General features: G+C 43.5%; 1 long non-coding RNA gene across 1 annotated transcript; it reads left to right on the top strand.

Annotated features, from left to right (window-relative positions):
- Positions 1–216: 216 nt before the first annotated feature.
- LOC115458724 lies at positions 217–19,287 on the top strand. Its single transcript, XR_003940143.1, has 3 exons — positions 217–242; positions 3,319–3,321; positions 19,151–19,287. It is a non-coding gene; the product is annotated as an uncharacterized LOC115458724 (long non-coding RNA).
- Positions 19,288–19,613: the final 326 nt, after the last annotated feature.

Below are 19,613 nucleotides of genomic sequence, written 5' to 3'. Positions count from 1 at the left end.
TATAGAAGCTTGGGTTTCCTTATAAAACACTTGGGGTAAAGTGGCAGAAATTGAAGTCACAGACATGGATGCCCCTGAATTTGCTTACCCATGAATCGCATAAATGTACTCACCTTCTTGGCATTGTAAAGGAAGATGTAAAGGATTGCTTTTCAACCTTGCTTTGTCCGATAATACACTCTGAAATCTTCTGTCTTTGACCGAAAGTAACTTTCCTTGTAAATACAAAAACAAGTTGGAATGTGGAAGATAAGGCACTTCTCTGACCAATTCAGTTTGTGCAGGAGGGAAACAGGATATGCTCAGAGTTCAGGAGATGAGCCACCTGGCCAGTGGTTTGTTTACTTGGGCCGGAAGCATGTGACTGCATCCTCATGTACGTTCTTGTAATTTTCCTTAGCTCTGAACATGAGTTCTAAGCCTTATAAAAGGGGAGTTTCTTTCAGTGAAATTGGGAGCTCATCTGTGAGTAACGTACGAACTGCGCAGAGAACCATGTTTCCTGGTCAAAGAAACTCCTGGCTTTCGCTGTGAACAGGCCCCCCCCCCAGCTGATGATGAGCCTGGATGATGTAAGGACCAGTGATGATTGTATATAGTATATTATTGCTTCTTTTCCTGGTCTAGGAAGTCTTAGCATTGCTTAGATGTAGAGACCAGTGATGTAATGATTGTTTATAGATAGGTATTGTTTCTTTTTAGTTATATAGCTAATCATTGTATATGTCTTAACCGCTGTATATATCTTAATCATTGTAGATTTTAGCACCTCTAATAAAGGTCTCATTTACCTAATATGAATCCAAAATAATCCACAGTAATTATTGACTAGTCTGTGTCAGTGAAACAGGCTGTAAATCCATAGCAGTACAGGCATCAGGTATATTTTTACATGTGTAACCCCCGGGGTGATTTTATAAAAACAAATTTTATATGCAAAAATCTTTTAAGAAAATTACCCCGATGTTGCATGCTTTAGAGAGCCTGTGTCTGCAAATTTTTCTCCTGCACACTCATCGTGGCTATTCTAAAAACCAGAACTGGTTAGCAGTGCCCTGAGGACTGGGTTGGGAAACATTTCACTAATCCTTTTTCTGTTGCAAGCGCAACAAGTGACAGAGGCTGCACCAAAATGTCAGGGTTTCTCCATTCCCACATTAATTTAGACCACATAAGAGGTGACGTTGCACTTGGGCTGTCTCTTTCCATCGACCCTGTCACTTTAAATGTGCTCTGGTGTTCAGGCTTATATATTAACAGCAGGAGAATCCCTGAAGAGAAATGTTCTACCTTCAGACTCTCAACTCAAAATGAATGTTCATCCCTGTAGGTTCAGAATGTCCGTTAATAACTTCCTGTCACACTCTTTCTCTCTCATCCCCCCCCCTAAAAAAAAAACAATGATAAGCTGGCATCGAGATCTGGTGCTGCCGATATATTGCAAAGAACTGTGGTGACAGATGAGAGTTACTGTGAACGCCAGTGACATCCACAATAAACAGAGGGAGATTCTCACCTGTAAATATTCAGGAAACATCATTCCTTCTGTGATAGTAACATAGTAGGTGATGGTAGATAAAGACCTGCACGGTCCATCCAGTCTGCCCAACAAGATAAACTTAACATATGATATGATAACATATATATTCTTGATCGTGAGCTGTCCTTGCCATTCCATTTTTAGGGCACAGACCTTAGAAGTCTGCCTGGCACTGGCTTAATTTAACAGTACATAAGTATTGCCACGCTGGGACAGACCAAAAGGTCCATCAAGCCCAGCATCCTGTGTCCAACAGTGGCCAATCCAGGTCACAAATACCTGGCAAGATCCCGAAAAAGTTCAATACATTTTATGCTGCTTATCCCAGAAATAGCAGTGGATTTTCCCCAAGTCAATTTAAATAATGGTCTATGGACTTTTCCTTTAGGAAGCCGTCCAGACCCTTTTTAAACCCCGCTAAGCTAACCGCCTTTACCACATTTCTCTGGCAACAAATTCCAGAGTTTAATTACATGTTGAGTGAAGAAAAATTTACTATTAAATTTACTACTTTGTAGCTTCATCGCATGCCCCCTAGTCCTAGTATTTTTGGAAAGAGTAAGCATACACTTCATGTCTACCCATTACACTCCACTCATTATTTCATAGAACTCTATCATATCTCCCCTCAGCCGTCTCTTCTCCAAGCTGAAGAGCGCTAGACGGGCTCTCCGCCGAAACCCACTCCAGCCCATCCAGATCTCTCTAGCCCTGCTTGCCAACTACTGGATTAGCTGCGTAAGCTCTGCGAAGTTGTTTTAATTCCGTTGTCTTTCCATATAGGAACCTTCTGTGTTTATCCCACAACATTCTTGAATTCTTGATACATAGTAACAATGTAAGTGGTCCTTTTACAGAGCGGTGGTAAGCCCAATGCGGACTTACCACTCGCTCTTCCGGGACTACCACAGGCCCAACTCGGCCACCGGCGGTAGTCCTGTCCTGAGCGCGTGCCATTTCTGGGAAAAAAAGAAAACTCCCTAGAAATGGCTTGAGGTGAATCCGGGGAGGATAACAATAAAGTCTTTATTGTTGGGGTTGTCTTAAAAAACAGCCCGACGCGGCCATGTTTCAGCCCAAAGGCCTGCCTCAGGGGTCTTGATGGATCTCTGATGTTGTTATGTATTACTTAACAGGAGACTCCTAAAGCAGGGGTGTAGCCAGACCTCGGCAGGAGGGGGGTCCAGAGCCCAAGGTGAGGGGGCACATTTTAGCCCCCCTGGCGCTGCGGCCCCCCACCACTTTCAACCCCCCCCCCTCCTCACCTCCGCCGCCAGGTACCTTTTCTGGCGGCGGTCCCCAATCCGCACCAACCGAATTCCTCTTCAGCGCCGGTCTCCGCCGCGTCCGCTGATCTGTTTCTGTGAGTCCTGACTCCTGACGTCCTGCACGTTCCTACGTCAGGAGTCAAGACTCACAGAAACAGATCAGTGAACGCACCAGAGACCGGTGCTGAAGAGGACTTCGGCTGGCGGGGGTTGGGGACCTCCTCCAGCAAAGGTACCTGGCGGCAGCGGGGGAGGGTCGGCGGCAGCAGGGGGGATCGAAAGTGGCGGGGAAGGGTCGATGGCAGGGGGGGTCAAAAGTAGAGGGGGCCAGGGCTAAATATGTGGGGGCCCATGCCCCCGTGTCCCCACCTAGCTACGCCCTTGTCCTAAAGCAAGTGCCTTGTTGTAACAGCCTTGGTTATCCTCTCTGTCTTGAGAATACGCTGAATAAGCGAAAAGCCATGTAGTCGGCTAATGTGAACGTAGCAATTGACGCATGGCAATAACCAGGCAGTAATTGGGGGTCGCCGTGCACTGACTGATTACCGCCAGGTTGGTGCGGGAGCCCCTTATTGCCACCTCATGGGGTGGCGATAAGGTCTCTCCGCCACTTGGCCATGCGGTAAGAGTTCTCATAACGCATGGCCATGTGTGTCTGGTGGCTTTTTTAACCCGCTACACTAAAAAGGACCCCGGCGCATGGGAAAAAAAGCCCCCACCGCAGGGCCCTAGTGGAATAGCAACATTCCATGTAGAATCTCCAATAGTAGCAACATTCCACGTAGAATCTCCAATAGAAGCAACATTCCATGCAGAATCTCCAATAGTATCTATTTTATTTTTGTTACATTTCTACCCTGTGCTTTCCCACTCATGGCAGGCTCAATGCAGCTTACATGGGGCAATGGAGGGTTAAGTGACTTGCCCAGAGTCACAATTTGCTGCCTGTGCCTGAAGGGGGAATCGAACTCAGTTCCTCAGGACCAAAGTCCACCACCCTAACCACTAGGCCACTCCTCCACTGTTGCTACTATTTGAGATTCTACATGGAATGTTGCTATTCCACTAGCAACATTCCATGTAGAAGTCGGCCCTTGCAGATCACCAATGTGGCCGCGCAGGCTTCTGCTTCTGTGAGTCACAGAAACATTCCATGTAGAATCTCAAATAGTTTCAACATTCCATGTAGAATCTCCAATAGTATCTATTTTATTTTTGCTACATTTGTACCCCGCGCTTTCCCACTCATGGCAGGCTCAATGCGGCTTACATATACAGGTACTTATTTGTACCTGGGGCAATGGAGGGTTATCACAAGCAGCTCCATTTTTATTTTTCCAAAAAGCCATACAAGGCATCTGTGCCTTGACCAGACAAACACCCCTAGCCAGCAAATGTCCCATAGTGGTCATCTATCAAGCGACGAGCTTTATTGCTGAAAAAGCCAGGAAGCTGTTAGTTCTTCTTGGAAGCCACTCTGTAGCCCACGTCCTAAAAAGCTGCTTCTGATCCTTCTTCTCCTCCGTGTCTGCTGGAAAGTCTGGCTGCCACGAACAGCAGCAGCCGGCATGTGAATTAAATCACGCAGAGGCAATCTGGACCTCCCTTAAGTGTGACCCTCTTCCCATAAATCTGCTCGGAGATTCTGGAGACTAATTAAGCGAAACGCAGTGAGCACTTAAGAAGATTTCTTCCACTAATATTATTGCTGCTTGGAAACTTAAGTTTGCACCATGAGAAATTAGAACTCATTAGTTTACCAACTGGGTTGCTTATAAAACATTAGAAGGTTATCCTGCATGGTTTTCCACATTATCGCTTACAATATTCCAACAGTTGATCTCATGTCACCTCCTGCAGCCTTCCACAATGGTGCAAAAAGAATTACTGAGTACAGCCCCTCCTTTGAATAAAATTATGAGCATTAGTATTGAGCTAAACCCAATAGGAATCTAACCAGACAGTTAATGCCAGAAATTTAATTTCATACATACAAATGTCTATTCAGCAGGGTGTATCCATGATAAACCAGAAAACAATATATTAACACAATTTCATGTGCATTGTTTTGCACCTTCTCATGTCAAGGTCGTAGAGTCAAGGGCATTGCCATGAAAAAACACCATGAAAAAGACCACTCAAAAACCATAGATGTGGATTAAAGAGGAAGCCAAGAAGAGCTGTATTCAGGGATATAGATGGGCAATCTGAAAGGCAAAAGTCCACCACAAACTACAGAACCACATGTTATCAGTACACCAAAGTTTCGGTTCATCTATAATACCAGACAACATTGAAGAATTGTGTTATAGACCAATATTCTAATCTGATCTTTCCTCCACTGCTGCCCAAGGGTTGTTGATGTATTGCAAATGTAGAAACAAGGCCCATGATGGTAGACAAAGACCACAGAACCATCCTGTCTGCCCATCCATTAGAACTGCTAAGCTCTACAACCCAAAATACTAGGACTAGGGGGCATGCGATGAAGCTACAAAGTAGTAAATTTAATACAAATGTGAGAAAAATTTTCTTTACTCATTGTGTAATTAAACTTTGGAATTTGTTGCCAGAGAATGTGGTAAAGGCGGTTAGCTTAGCGGGGTTTTAAAAAGGTCTAGACGGCTTCCTAAAGGAAAAGTCCATAGACCATTATTTAAATTGACTTGGGGAAAATCCACTGCTTATTTCTGGGATAAGCAGTATAAAATGTTTTGAACTTTTTCGGGATCTTGCCAGGTATTTGTGACCTGGATTGGCCACTGTTGGAAACAGGATGCTGGGCTTGATGGACCTTTGGTCTGTCTCAGTGTGGCAATACTTATATACTTATTTACCCTTCCTCGTTACTACTACTACTAATCATTTCTATAGCACTACTAGAAGTACACAGCGCTGAACACATTATATGCAGAGATCCTGCCAGTGGTGTAACCATGGGAGGAGGGGACCCTGGGAGCCTGGGCTGCCCCACTTTGGGCTCCAAACATGCAGCTCCCATTAAATGGCTGGCAGAGATGCCGAAACCCTGCCAGCCAAAGAAATTCATTGCCGAGCTGCTCCCATCCTCCTCCTGCCGCTGCAATACAGAAGTCGGCAGCATGCCTCAAGTCTCCGAAGCTGGAATTCTTTGCATGTTCTCAGAGTCCTGGCACGAGGATGAAATTTGGCTGGCACTAGTTCAGGATCCCCACCAGGAATGGTATTATTTTTGTAGCACTTGGGAGAAGGGAGGGAGGGAATGTGTTGCCCCCCCTCCAGACTCCACCTCTGGGCTCTCCCCAAATCGGAGGGCTGGCTACACCCCTGTTCTACTCCCAAGCTTTCTTGAATTCCGATACAATCCTCATATCCGCCACCTCCGCTGGAAGGTCATTTCAAGCATCTACTTCCCTTTCCATAAAGAAAGTTTTCCTTTGAATATTCTGGAGTCTTCCTCTTCTGCCCTTCATCCCATGACTCCTCTTTCCATAGCTTCCTTTCCTCTGCAAGAGGCCTGCTTCCTGTGCATTTATGATACAGAGGTATTTAAACGTCTCTACCGTATCTCTCCATCCTGCTTTTCTTGCAAAGTGTGCATATTTACATTTTTAAGACTGTCTCCTTATGTTTCATGAAGAACATTGAAAATTTCACCTGAAGCAATTCCATCTGGTTTATATCCTTCTGGATGTGCAGTGCCCAGACTTGAACACAGTGCTCCAAATGAGGTCTCACAAGATATTAAAAGGAAGCAATATCTATTTTGTCCTGCTGGTCGTTCCTTTCCCTATGCAACCAATTATCCTTCTGACACTTGCCGTTACCCTGCCTACATTTCTGGGCACCTTAAAACCATAAGATATGATCGTCTCCAGACCCTCCTGTTGCTTTATGCACAGGAAACCTTCACGTCTCACCTTGTACCACTCTCTTGGGTTTTCACAGCCCAAATGCATGACCCTGAATTTTTAGAGAATGATATACAAAGCGTTTAAATGTCCAGAAACATGTCCAGGGCTAACTGGGTATATTCAGTGGCAATTAACCAGACAGTGCTGCTGAAAATGCCCAGTTAACACCCAAGTCGAAACTGGCTAATTTGTGGGTGTTCTGAATTCAAGAGAGCTTGGGACAAGTACATTGGATCTCTAAGAGAGCGATAAGGAGAGCAGATGGCATGGATGGGCAGACTGGATAGGCTATATGGTCTTTATCTTTATGGTCATTTACTATGTTACTCTTTGAGGTTCTGCATGGAATGTTGCTACTAATTGGGATTCCGGAATCTTGTAACTCTTTCGGATTCCAGAATCTTCAGAACTTGTAGTCCAAGAACAGTGCTGGGCAGACTTCTACGGTCTGTGCCCTGAGAATGGCAAGGACAAATCAAACTCGGGTATTTGGGCAGACTGGATGGAGCGTACAGGTCTTTATCTTTATGTTACCTGGATTCTTTACTTTATTCGGATTTCTAGACCCCTTATACGGAGACTTCAAAGCAGTTTACAGAGATTCAAGAGGTAATAACTGAAACAGTCCCTCGGGGATTCTCTAAATGGAGCACAAATGTCTACATGTGAAATTGCGGGCTATCCTGAGATGTATACTCAAATAAATTGGCTAATGGGCCTATTAGTGCCAATAATTGGGTGATAATTATTAATGCTAATTCGCAGTGATTTGGATTTGCGCATGCATCTTGCTAAGTGCTAATCTAGAATGATCTGGGCACAAATCTTATAGCGTGTAACTCAAAAGGGGGGGGTGTCCATGGGAAGGACATTGGCAGGTCAGGGGCATCCTCGCGCCCAAAGTTTGACATAGAAATTGGCACTAAGCTCCCAGCTTAGTGCACCGTCTACTCTATAGATTATTTTCAGCACCACTCTTTTTGAACACCGTTTACTAAATCTGCTCCTATATTGTCACCAATAATTTGCATCCTAGCAGTTACAACAGGCAACACCAGGGCCAGCCAGGAAACCTCAGGAAAAGGAGGGGCTTAATTAACAAGGAGTAAAGCAGATGTTTAGGGCAACAGAGGGGTGTGGTAGCCGTGTTAGTCCACTCTTAAAGGTAATCAATAGAAATCAAACAAAATAAAACATGGAAAAGAAAATAAGATGATACCTTTTTTTTATTGGACATAACTTAATACATTTCTTGATTAGCTTTCGAAGGTTGCCCTTCTTCGTCAGATCGTAAATAAGTAAATGTGCTAGCTGACAGTATATATAAGTGAAGCATCCAAGCCTTTCATTGACAGTCTAACAGGGTGGGTGGGAGGTATGCATGGGCAACATAGGGAAATTGTATATTTATTAGGATTTATTTACTGACTTTTTGAAAAAATTCACTCAAGACGGTGTACAGTAAGAATAAACCAAACATGAGCAATAGACAATTATGGCAGTAGAAATATTCAAATAACAATACAAAGTATGGCATAGTAGACTACTTACAATGTCAACACAATACGTAATAGAACATTTTAATTGATAGTGAAGGGTAAAGCGCAGTTGGAACATATAGATAAGTAAGAGAGTAAGAGGAGTTAGAAAGTAAGATGGCTGATTTAAAGAAAGTTGCATATGAGGTCAGAGAGATGGTTAAATATTATCTGAGGTAGGGTAAGAGTAGATAAACATGTCCTGCTGTAGTATGTGCAGCCTGTGTCACTCCTTCTGTGTGTGAGTGAGACTAACAAGTTAGTTACTTCTTGCGTTAAAGGCTTGGTTGAAGAGCCAAGCTTTCACCTGCTTCCTGAAGTAGAGATAGTCTTGTGTTAAGCGGAACCCTTCAGGCAATGCATTTCAGAGTGTGGGGGCTACTCTGGAGAAGGCTCACTTGCGGGTATCACATCGTGTAATGTCTTTTGGAGAGGGTGTGGTTAGTGAAAGTCCTTGGGAGGACCTTAGTGTCCTTGGCGGTGCGTGGAGGATCATCCTATTCTTCAGATACTCAGGGCCATTTCCTTTCAGGACGTTGAAGATCAGACAGAGTTTTAAATTTAGTCCTGTATTGTACTGGTAGCCAATGAAGTTTTTGCAAAAATGGTGTGATGTGGCCACATCGTTTGCAACCTTCTATGAGTCTTGCTGCTGCATTCTGAATCAACTGGAGCTGGTGCAGGCCCTTTGTAGTCAGACCATTGTACAGTGTATTGCAGTAATCCAGTCTTGATGCTACCGTGGCATGCACAACTGGGATAAGATTTACCTTCTCGATGTAAGGAGAGAGGCAGCGTAGCTGTCGCCAATGGTAGAAGCAGCTCTTGAAGGTTGCTTGGATTTGGGGAATCAGAGTAAGCGTTGAATCTAACTGTATTCCAAGGTTCCCGACTTGTGATTTGAGGGGGAGTTCATAGTTCCCAAAAGGGATTTTGATGGCAGGTATGTATCCGCTTGTGTTAGGGACCCAGAGAAGCTCGGTTTAAAATATTACTCGTTGGTTTCCTAGCATGTCCTGCAGTGGAGAAAAAAAATCCCACCCACAGCAGATCCAGTGGAACCATTTCCCCAAACCATCTCTCTCATGCTAAATGCTTTAGGGGGTCTTTTATTAAAAAGCTTAGCTCAAGTTTTCTGCAGCAGGGCCCATTTTATTCCTATAACTCAAACTAATCTTTAGTAAAAGACCTCCTGTGCACTGCTTCTCAGGCTAAAAAAAACAGATATTTATCTTGGGGCAATATAAGAGAAAAAAAAGTTGTGTTTATCCAGCTACCGATAAAGGTGGCAACTTTCTGCTATATTACAGCATGTACTTGACCTCCCTGGACCTTTAATAATTCCACCTTAAAACAATCATAAAAAACTATTTAGAGGGGAAAGTAAATAAGCCCATATCTCAGCATCGATTTTCTGCCACTCTGCTCCGGTACATAGTGCTCTCAATAACATAAACTTCAATGATCTTTCAATACACTCGAATTCCTTAGAATTCAACCTGCATCTCACCAACCACAGATGTGGCATCATCTTTTCTTCACAAACTAGCAGAGGTTAAAAATATTACAACACCAGGGGGTTCTGTCTTAGCATTTCAATTGAGTTGGCGTAGAGCAAGGGGGACGTTGCTCATTCGACAGGGAGTTTGCCTCCTCTCTTCTCTTTTCGCTTTCAAGTTAAATTTATGGTGTGCGAGGGTTATTTTTTTTGTGAAGGGTTAAGTAAGATCAATAAAATACAAAGTCTAGATAAACACCAGCTTATATCCCAAAGATCCAACTCTCTGTGTCGAGAAAATTAAATCTGTGTGACGCCTGTGAGAAGTGATGCACCACCCCCGCTATGAATGAAATAGAGAAAAGAAGGGGAAATAAGGAGCACGAGACATCATTTCACCTTCTGCATCACCAGCATCGTGCATAACCTTCAAGGGCCGCAAACAAGTCTGGTTTTCCAGGGATATTCATTTGGGGCTTCGCGGCCTTACTTGGTCTCTGGCCTTCCCAGGACCTCCACTGGGAGACTGTTCCATGCATTAACTAGCCTTTCTGTGATGAAAAACGCCCTTATGTCTATCCCTTCTGACCTCCTATCATGACCTCCATGTTCTGGAATTTCCTTGCCACCAACAAATGCTTGTCAGTCGCACGTGCAAACAGAATTGTGCTTAATGCGGTGTTTCATTCTCCTCTTTTTGTTGTTGTTTTTTATACATATACAATTAATTTCAAGGAATTACACTTGATACAGGAAAAAGTGTTACTTGCAAAGTTAGAAAAAGCAAAGGAAAAATATATAATATAAATTCAACATAATACAACACTCAAGTCCTCATTAATGAGGGACATCCTTACACTGGAGAATTAAAAAGAAAAATAATAGGAAATCTTATACCTAGGTTAATTTACATAACTCTTTCATTTCTTTTAGATGTTACAAACGACGTTGAATGTGATGGGTCCATGAAAACATATTTTTTAGACTTATAACATATTATACATTTACAAGGAAAGCGAAGGTAGAAAGAAGCACCTAGTCGCAATACTTCTAGTTTCAATATCAAAAATTGTTTACGTATTTTTTTGCGTTTCTTTCGATACATCTGGAAACAATAATATTTTTAAACTCAAAAACTCTTTATCCTTATGTTTAATTAAAGTACATTTTAAACAGCCACTGTTTATCTGGAAGTAGAGCTACAGCGGCTACCAAAGTTGCCGGAGTTGTTTGTTCAACATCGGATGTTTCTAGGAAATTTGTTAAATTTAAATTGTTGGGTTTTTTTTTATTGTTGTCATTTCCGACTCCTCGGCTGTTTTCTTTCGTTTTGTTTATGCCTTTTCTTGCATATGATCTCATGCCAGGTCCAACCAAGAAGTAGAGCTTGGCTAGACGATGACTAAATGCTCTGGATGACAAGACAAGAGCGAGCCACCGAGGACCTTACTGTTGCAGTTTCTTTAAATATATTTAAACATAATAATAATAACAATGAAAAGGTATTTCGTCACCTAATACAGTCAATCGTTTTATGTCATTTGGATTATTGTAACGGAGTATACGCAGGTTGCAAAGGGCAACTTATTAAGAAACTGCAGACCGCCCAAAACACAGCGGCAAGATTAATTTATGGTAAAACCAAATTTGAGACTGCTAAACCGCTCCAAGAGAAATTGCATTGGCTTCCTGTCAAGGATCGCATCACATTTAAAATCTGCTCCCTAGTACACAAAATCCTCTATGGTTAAGTCCCTGACTACATGATTGACCTAATCAGCCTGCCACCGAGGAATGCATTAAGACTATCCCGTTCATACCTTAACCTTCATTATCCAACCTGCAACGGGCTTAAGTATAAATCCACATATGCTTCATCCAGTGGTGTGCTGGAGCGGGCTCTCACGGGCTCGCGAGAGCCGTTTGTTAAGTTTTTAAGAATTTTGGGAGCCGGTTGTTAAAGTAGACCTCCCCATGGCTATTCTAACAACTGACTCCCAAAATGTAGGCTTGGGCCCCCTCCTGAATTCTCTTTTACTTTGCTGGCAGTGATGCTGGCCCCACCAGCCAAGTAAATAGACTGCTGCTGCTCCCTGCTCCTTGTTTCTGACTCTGAGCACCAGGCTGGGACTTTTCATGCAAGCGCAAGAAGGTTCCATCATGCCGCTCAGAGCCAGAAACAAGCAGCAGAGAATGGTGGCAGTCCATTTATTGGCTGGTGGGGCTCGGCAAAGGTATGCCTAGCGTGCCCGCAGAAGGGAGGGGAGAGAGAGGCATGTATTCCCCCCTCCCCCCCCCCCAAATTTCAGGGCCAGCTATGTCCGGAGAGAGAGCCGGTTGTTAAAAATTTACCAGCACACCCCTGGCTTCATCCTTCTTCTTCATCAGCTCACAAGTATGGAATTCCTTGCCAAAAGCGATAAAAACCATTCACAACCATCTACATTTCAGAAAATCTCTAAAGACTTTGCTACCCTGTTTCCCCGAAAGTAAGACATCCTCCGAAAATAAGACCTAGTAGAGGTTTTCCTGAATTGGTAGATATAAGGCCTCCCCCGAAAGTAAGACCTAGCAAATTTTTGTTTGAAAGCAGGGTCGCTGAGAGCGGGCCACCCCCCCACCCGAGGTCGCCGGGCCCCCCTCCACCCACCCTCCGTCGCTCCCGGAACTAACCTTAAACGCCTCCTTTCACCTTCGCAACAAGCAGCAGCAGGGCAGACCTCTCCTTCTTTCCATGCCCCGCCCTTGCGGACGTTATGTCAGGCGAGGGCGCGACATTGAAGGAAGGAGCGGCCTGCCCTACTGCTGCTTGCTGCGAAGGTGAAAGGAGGCGTTTAAGGTTAGTTCCGGGAGCAACGGAGGGCGGGCAGGCCAACCCTGATCCAACCCTGATGTTTCCCCGAAAAATAAGACAGCCCCTGAAAATAAAAACTAGCGCATTTTGGGGGGCAAAAATTAATATAAGACAGTGTCTTATTTTCGGGGAAACACGGTATTTGGAAAAGCTTACCCCAAGGACTCAACATGTGTCTCCACTACTTGATTCATAACAATATAATGACAATTTTGGACACATCCACCCTTCCCTTCTCTCCCCTTTCGTTTCTTCCCCATCCTCTCCTTTTATTTCTTATGTAGGCTACATGATGTATTAGCTTAATTTATTGGCGTCCGCCTTTGCAGTGTGATGTAAGCCACATTGGGCCTGACACAGTTGGGAAAATGTGGGGTATAAATGAGATAATCCTATATAATAATTCTCACCTCCAACGTTCTATGCTTGGGACCGTGGCTCCCTGGCTGCAAGTGGTCTGCGAGGCAGACACGCACGGACGTCACTGACGTCAACACAGCTGATTCCAAGGCAAGGAACGCAGCGTGTTTCCCTACTCCTCCTACTGCCTCGGAATCAGCTGTCACCCCCCCCCCCCCGCGCTATGGCCCCCTCGAAACCCACCCCCTCCCACGAACCTGTCAATCCTCCCCCCCGGAACGCCAAAAACCGCACCCCCCTCCCGCCGCTGTTGTGCACTACCTTCGGTTGGGTTCCTCAATCATCTTCTCAGAAAGTTTAACTCAGTGCGTCTGACGTCAGACGCACGGAGTTAAACTTTCTAAGAAGATGATTGAAGAACCTACGGGAAGGGAAGGTAGCACAACAACGGCGGTGGTGGCAGCAGTTTTCGCTCGCACGGGGGGGGGGGGAATGACAGGTTCGCGGAAGGGGGGGGTTCAAGGGGGTCGTAGCACGGGGGGGGGGGGGGGAATTGCCTGCCTAAGGCCCGTTTCCTTGCCTACAGAAACGGGCCTTTTTTACTAGTAAATAACTAAAAGCAAAGCAGCACATCAAAGAAAGAAGTGTTGAATTTCACTAACTTCATTGGTCCTGGATGTTTTCGCAAGCTGTAGAGTCTTTCACTGGAACATCGTAAGGCTTCTCTCAAAGTGACGGTGTACAGTTACTCTTCAAGATCAGTTGGCAGGGCAGGGGATTCCGTCCTTGTGTGGTAGGTTTGTGTTGTTATCCCTGGTGCTTGCCAAGAGAGTCATACTAAATCACTGGGTAGATAAAAAGCCACCACCAATTGCCCAATGGTACGCTGCTATGAAGCATATGGCAGTGTGGGAAGGAGGGGAAGGAACTGGAGTTGGAGGGTGAAAGGGAGAGATTGTCTGCAGGGCATAAAATTTGGAAAAGAAGCTACGAGTATATCTCAAAGCTAACCAGCACGAAGACACTTGAACAATAACACCAGTTGAGTACTTGGTCATTCCATGTAGTAAGTCTCCGGAGGGAAGGGGGGGGGGAGGAGGGGGGGTATTTTCGGGGGGGGGGGGTGGAAGGGGAGGGGAGAAAATGAAAATTGGTGCAAGAGAATAAGGCAAGTCATGTTGGCAGCTGAGGTCTCATAGCTAACATATTATGTTGTATAACCATTTATAGATGAGGTTTTGAGCCGGAAGACCTCTATGTTTGACGATTGCTGATATATGTTTGTTGATGTAGTGTATTTTTATTGATACAGTTTGTTCATGGTTACACTTGTGTATTTCTCTTGCCAATAAAGACTATTAACAACAACAAAAAAAAGATCAGTTGGGTCTCTGACCTCAGCGAAGAAGGCAACTTGACAAACACTTGAAAGGTAGTGGCTTCAGTTACAAATAGCAACACGGCAGAATGCTTGTTTCGCCATTTCAGTGAAAGAGCTCTGTGAAATTACGATGATGATATTAACATTTGAACTACACTCTCTGAGTTATGCACAGTGATGAGTGGAACAGAATTAAGTAATTAAGGAATGTACAACGTTAATCAGATTTGTTCTGTTGCTAATAAGGCTTATCTGTGATAATGAGAAGTTTAGTCCAATTATGTTTTTCTGATTAAAAATGCCACGTCAGAGGCTCTGGGAGATCGTTTCAATTCTCTGCTAAGCCCAATCGTAACAATGATGGCAGATAAGGATGGTGCCGACAATGATACCCAGATAAAGGTGGAGGGGCTAGAGATGAGGCAAGGACAGGCGGCCACATTTACCTAGATACTGCCGAATGAGGCTGGATATCTGGACAAAGATAAATGAAAAAACCTGTCCTTGGACTATCACAGGAGTGGGCAACCACAGTCCTCCAGGGCCACAACCCATTCGGGTTTTCAAGATTCCACAATGAATATGCATGAGATCTATTTACATACAATGGAAGCAGTATCGTTTATCGTTTATTTATTTACTATACCGTTTCTTATTGCGTTCGCAAAACAGAATGGTTTACATCATAAAAGCTAAAATTTATATTAAAAAACATAAAGAAATCCATTAATTTGATAGGAAAGCACTGCAAAACACTAACATTCATACTAAAAATATTTAGACAATAAACAACCATCCATGCCAAAAATATAATTAAACATATTACTTATTAAAACATATTCATTCTGTCTGTTTTTTCCCTTTCATCCCAGATTATTATCGAACGTATTTTCAAACAAATATGTTTTCAGAAGCTTATGGAAATGAGTATAAGGACGCAAATCAATCACATGCATATTCATTGTGGAAATCTTGAAAACCCAAAATGGTTGTACTAGTACTACTGTTAGTTATCATTTCTATAGCGCTACTAGACGTACACAGCACTGTACACTGAATATGAAGAGACAGTCCCTGCTCTACAGAGCTTACAATCTAATCAAGACAGACAAACAGGACAATTAGGGGATTGAGGAATTACTTTTTGTGGCCCTCAAGGACTGTGGTTGCTCACCCTTGGATTATCAGGTCAGTATTGGGCTCACAGTAGATGATGGCAGAAAAAGTCCGGCAGGCATGTTTTTTCTGGTCACATTGACAGGATATGTCTCAGCTGCCAGCCACCGAGTATGACTGTTTGTAGATATCGCTCCTCATGCCAGAAAGTTTTACTTCTTATTTGCATCCCACCGTCTTGGGGAAACAAACATGCAGGTTCTTCACTAGCTCCTCCCACCCCCTATCCTCATCCGTGTCTAAACATATTTGTAATAAAGAGACACCAATGACCATGTGACTGTTCCTCAAACATATGACCTCCCAGGTTCCCTATATAGACCCAGCTACAGGAAGACCCTGCATTGCTGCTAAGTTGTCATTAGAGCCCTTGCAGACCACCAGAAACCCCCAGAGGCTAGTTAGCTCTATCCTCACAGCTTGCTGGACTGAGTTGGCTATGGGTTTGACTGCATTTTTCACTACTTATATACTCATTTATTAAATTTATACTCCAACTTATCTGCAATTCTAAGCAGATTACAAGGATCATAAGCATAAAAACAAGTACAAACTATAATCACAATATAAACACACAGACAAAATATTCTGCTAAAAACTAAAAGCACATCACATAAAATTGTCTAAATTAAAATTCAATTAGTACACTGATCCTATCACACTAAAAGCAAATTCTAAAATGTTGTTTCATCAAAAGTCAGACTATTGCCAAACAGAAATGTTTTCAGAGCTTTTTTTGAACATATCAAGAGTTTTCATTGAGCCCATGTCAAAAAGTAATCCTTTCCAGAGTTTTTGGCCCTGCAACATAAAAAAACAGATGCCCTGTCCTCTTCCAGCTGAACTGAGCAAAATGAAGGCGCATCTATCAAGTTTGCTGAAGTTGAGCAAATGTAGTCCCTGAAAAATCACTAGATTTTGCCGAATCTTACTAATCAGAACCTTGACGACCAATAACAAAATCTTATAAAGGATTCTAAATTTAATTGGCAACCAGTGTAAGCGGATTAAAATAGAAATACGATCATATCGAACCCATTTCCTATTGCCCCACCCCCTTTGTCCTTCATTCTGACCCCTTGAAAAATCTACTTTGCATTACTTAATCAGGGCACTCAAACACATCCCGTCAAGTCCTACCTTCCACCAATGCATCACTTTTTTGCAACTGAAGATCCTCTGTGCTTATTCCAGTACTTTTTGACAGGTGGAGGTGGTGGTAGAGTCAAAGTCTGTACCTGAGTTCAAGAAAGCGCGGGACAAGCGCAAAGAATCTGTAAGGGAAAAGAAAGGATTAATAGATGGTGTGAACGGGGCAGACTGGATAGGCCTTGTTGCGTTATCTACTGTCGTTTTCTCTGTTTCGCTGATGTTACTGTTTTGGCTTCTACTACGGAGTTCAACACCTGAGGAAACTTCCAGGGCTCAGCTATGCCACTGAGAAAATGAATATATTCTATTATTATTTCTTAACAAGAAAAGCCTTACATCTCTCAAGGAAACCACGAGGGCTAAAGCAAGGACTTCTTCATCTGTTAGCCGGCTGACATGTGGCACAATGAGCTGGCAACCCCGTCTAAATTTATGGTACCTGTATCAATCCATCACACCTCCAAACCATTAGAAGTACTCCACATATCATTCCTCAACCCTCGCGGCTGATTATTTGATCACTCAGTTCTGACATCTGCTATGAATAAGGTCCCAGCACAGCTTTCACCAGAAATGCTCTGTTCTTTGAGTTACAAGCACTGGAGATACATCAAAGTCACATTTTCCTTGCCTGGTACTGTGAGTTTTCAAAGCAGAGCAAACTTAGGGTTGGATTTATTTAAGATTTTTTTTCCCCCCCCATCAGCACAGAACGGGGAAACATTTTGGCAAAACCAGATTACACGCAAAATGCATTAACCACATGAAATAATTTATTGGTTCAAATTTGGTATGTTTTCCTTTTTCAAAAACCTCAAAGTGGTTTGTAATAAAATGATCATCTCAACATGAAATAGCCCCAGACAATTAATTACATGGACTCAGATTTGATATCAAAGGGGCTCATTTTCGAAAGAGAAATGTGGCAAAAGGGCGTTTTTCTCTCAAAAACATCCAAGTTGCAATTTTCAACACCCCGATTTTAGACGTTTTTCTCCACAGTTCATCCAAATTTCAGAGGGGTAAGATGGGACGTGTTTTGGGCTGGACATGGGAGGCACCAAAAGATAGGCATTTTTTCTGCAATAACGGAACAAAATGAAAAGTCTAGGCCAAAATTAAGACGTTTTTGGCTAGACCTGTTTCAGTCACGACTACGTGACCATAAGGTGCCCTAAATGACCAAATGACCACTGGAGGGATTAAGGCATAAACCCCCTTACTCCTCAAGTGGTCACTGACCCTCTCCAAGCCCCCGATAGCTGTGAAAGAAACAGTACATACCAGCCTTCCTGACAGCTTCAGGTGCTATGGCCAGTCCCATTAGTTAGCAGGTCCCTGGAGTAGCCTGGTGGTCAGTGCAGTGGACTGTAGAGAAGACCCAGGGCCCATATCCTACACTTGTAGTAGAAAGTGTGAACCCTCCAAAACCCACCAAAAACCTATTGTACCTACATAGAGGTGACACATGCAACCATAAGGGCTATTGCAGTGGTGTACAGTTGGGTACAGTAGGAGATTTCATCAACAGTGAGATTTGTACCCGGGACCTTTTCTGTGAAGTCCGCTGCATTGCCCTCTAGGGTGTCCCACTGCTCTGCTGGGATGTCTGTGTGGACAATGTACTAAGAATGCTGCCTCCCCCCCCCCCCCCCCCCCCCAACACGTCCCGATGGCTTGTTTTTGTGCATTTTTCCCTTGGACTTTTTTTTTCCCCAAAATGATCCTGAAAGATAGACGCACTGAGCACAAAAATATCTAGCAAATGGCCATTTTCGAAAGAAAAGGATGAATGTTTTTCCGGTTTGTAAATGGTTAAGGTCACTACTGGATTTTTGGATGTTTTTTCACAAAACATCCAAAATCGGATTTCAACGTCATATCAAAAATGCCCCTCCACATATATAATATATAATTGCCTTACAAATTATTACTCCAAGTAATATTCCTATCCCTAGCCACCCCTCCGGAAAGATCCAAGCTCCCTGTTCTAATGGTGCCTTTCCCCCTCTCCTGAGAGAGAGGTATCAGAACTCACTGATCATTTGACTATGGAGTGAACCTTCCCTCACCAGGGGACTCAGCACATCCCAGGTCAAGGTCACATTCAGAAATGAGGATAAAACGAGTGAAAGTATTTTACAAAAGTGGGTCAGAAATGAAAGCGTTTATCTCGTTAACAGTACAAAGGCAGTTTTGGAGTGGAAACCTGAACAGTGGAGATGGCCAAAAACAGGAGTGAAACCACAGGTCCACAGAATTTCTTTATGAATCACTGACCCAACACGGCCATGTTTCAGCACAATGCCTATGTCGGAGTCCTATTAAATTAAATTAAATAATAATACATCAAAAAAAGAATAAAAGTAATAGATACATAATTATGGGAATGTGTAATGGAAGTGAATTTTAAAAGATTGTTTATCAACTCTGTCTTTGACCGAAAGTAACTTTTCTTGTAAATATATTAAAAAAACAAGTTGGAATGAGGAAGATAAGACACAGCTCTAACTAATTTGGTATGCAAAGGAGAGGATGGCACTTATTTCCCAGGCCCAGCTTGACCACCTGGACTTGGGAAAGCACGTGACCACGTTCCCATAGATCTAAGCATTCTGTAATTTTCCTTAGCTCTGAACATGAGCTCAGCCTAATAAAAAGGGAGGGCTTGTCACAGTGAGGTTGGGGTTCATCTGTGAGCAACGTACGGACTGCGCAGAAGGTTTGTTCCTGGTCCAAAAGCTCCTAGCTCTCGCCGTGTGAACCGGGCCCCCCCAGCTGTTGATAAGAGCCTGGAGGAGTGGCCTAGTGGTTAGGGTGGTGGACTTTGGTCCTGGGGAACTGAGTTTGATTCCCACTTCAGGCACAGGCAGCTCCTTGTGACTCTGGGCAAGTCACTTAACCCTCCATTGCCCCATGTAAGCCGCATTGAGCCTGCCATGAGTGGGAAAGC

Source organism: Microcaecilia unicolor, unplaced genomic scaffold (assembly GCF_901765095.1).
Source record: "Microcaecilia unicolor unplaced genomic scaffold, aMicUni1.1, whole genome shotgun sequence".
NCBI classification, from domain to species: Eukaryota; Metazoa; Chordata; class Amphibia; order Gymnophiona; family Siphonopidae; genus Microcaecilia; species Microcaecilia unicolor.
The sequence above is the reverse complement of the archived record's forward strand: the minus strand, read 5'-3'. Positions and strand labels throughout refer to the sequence as shown.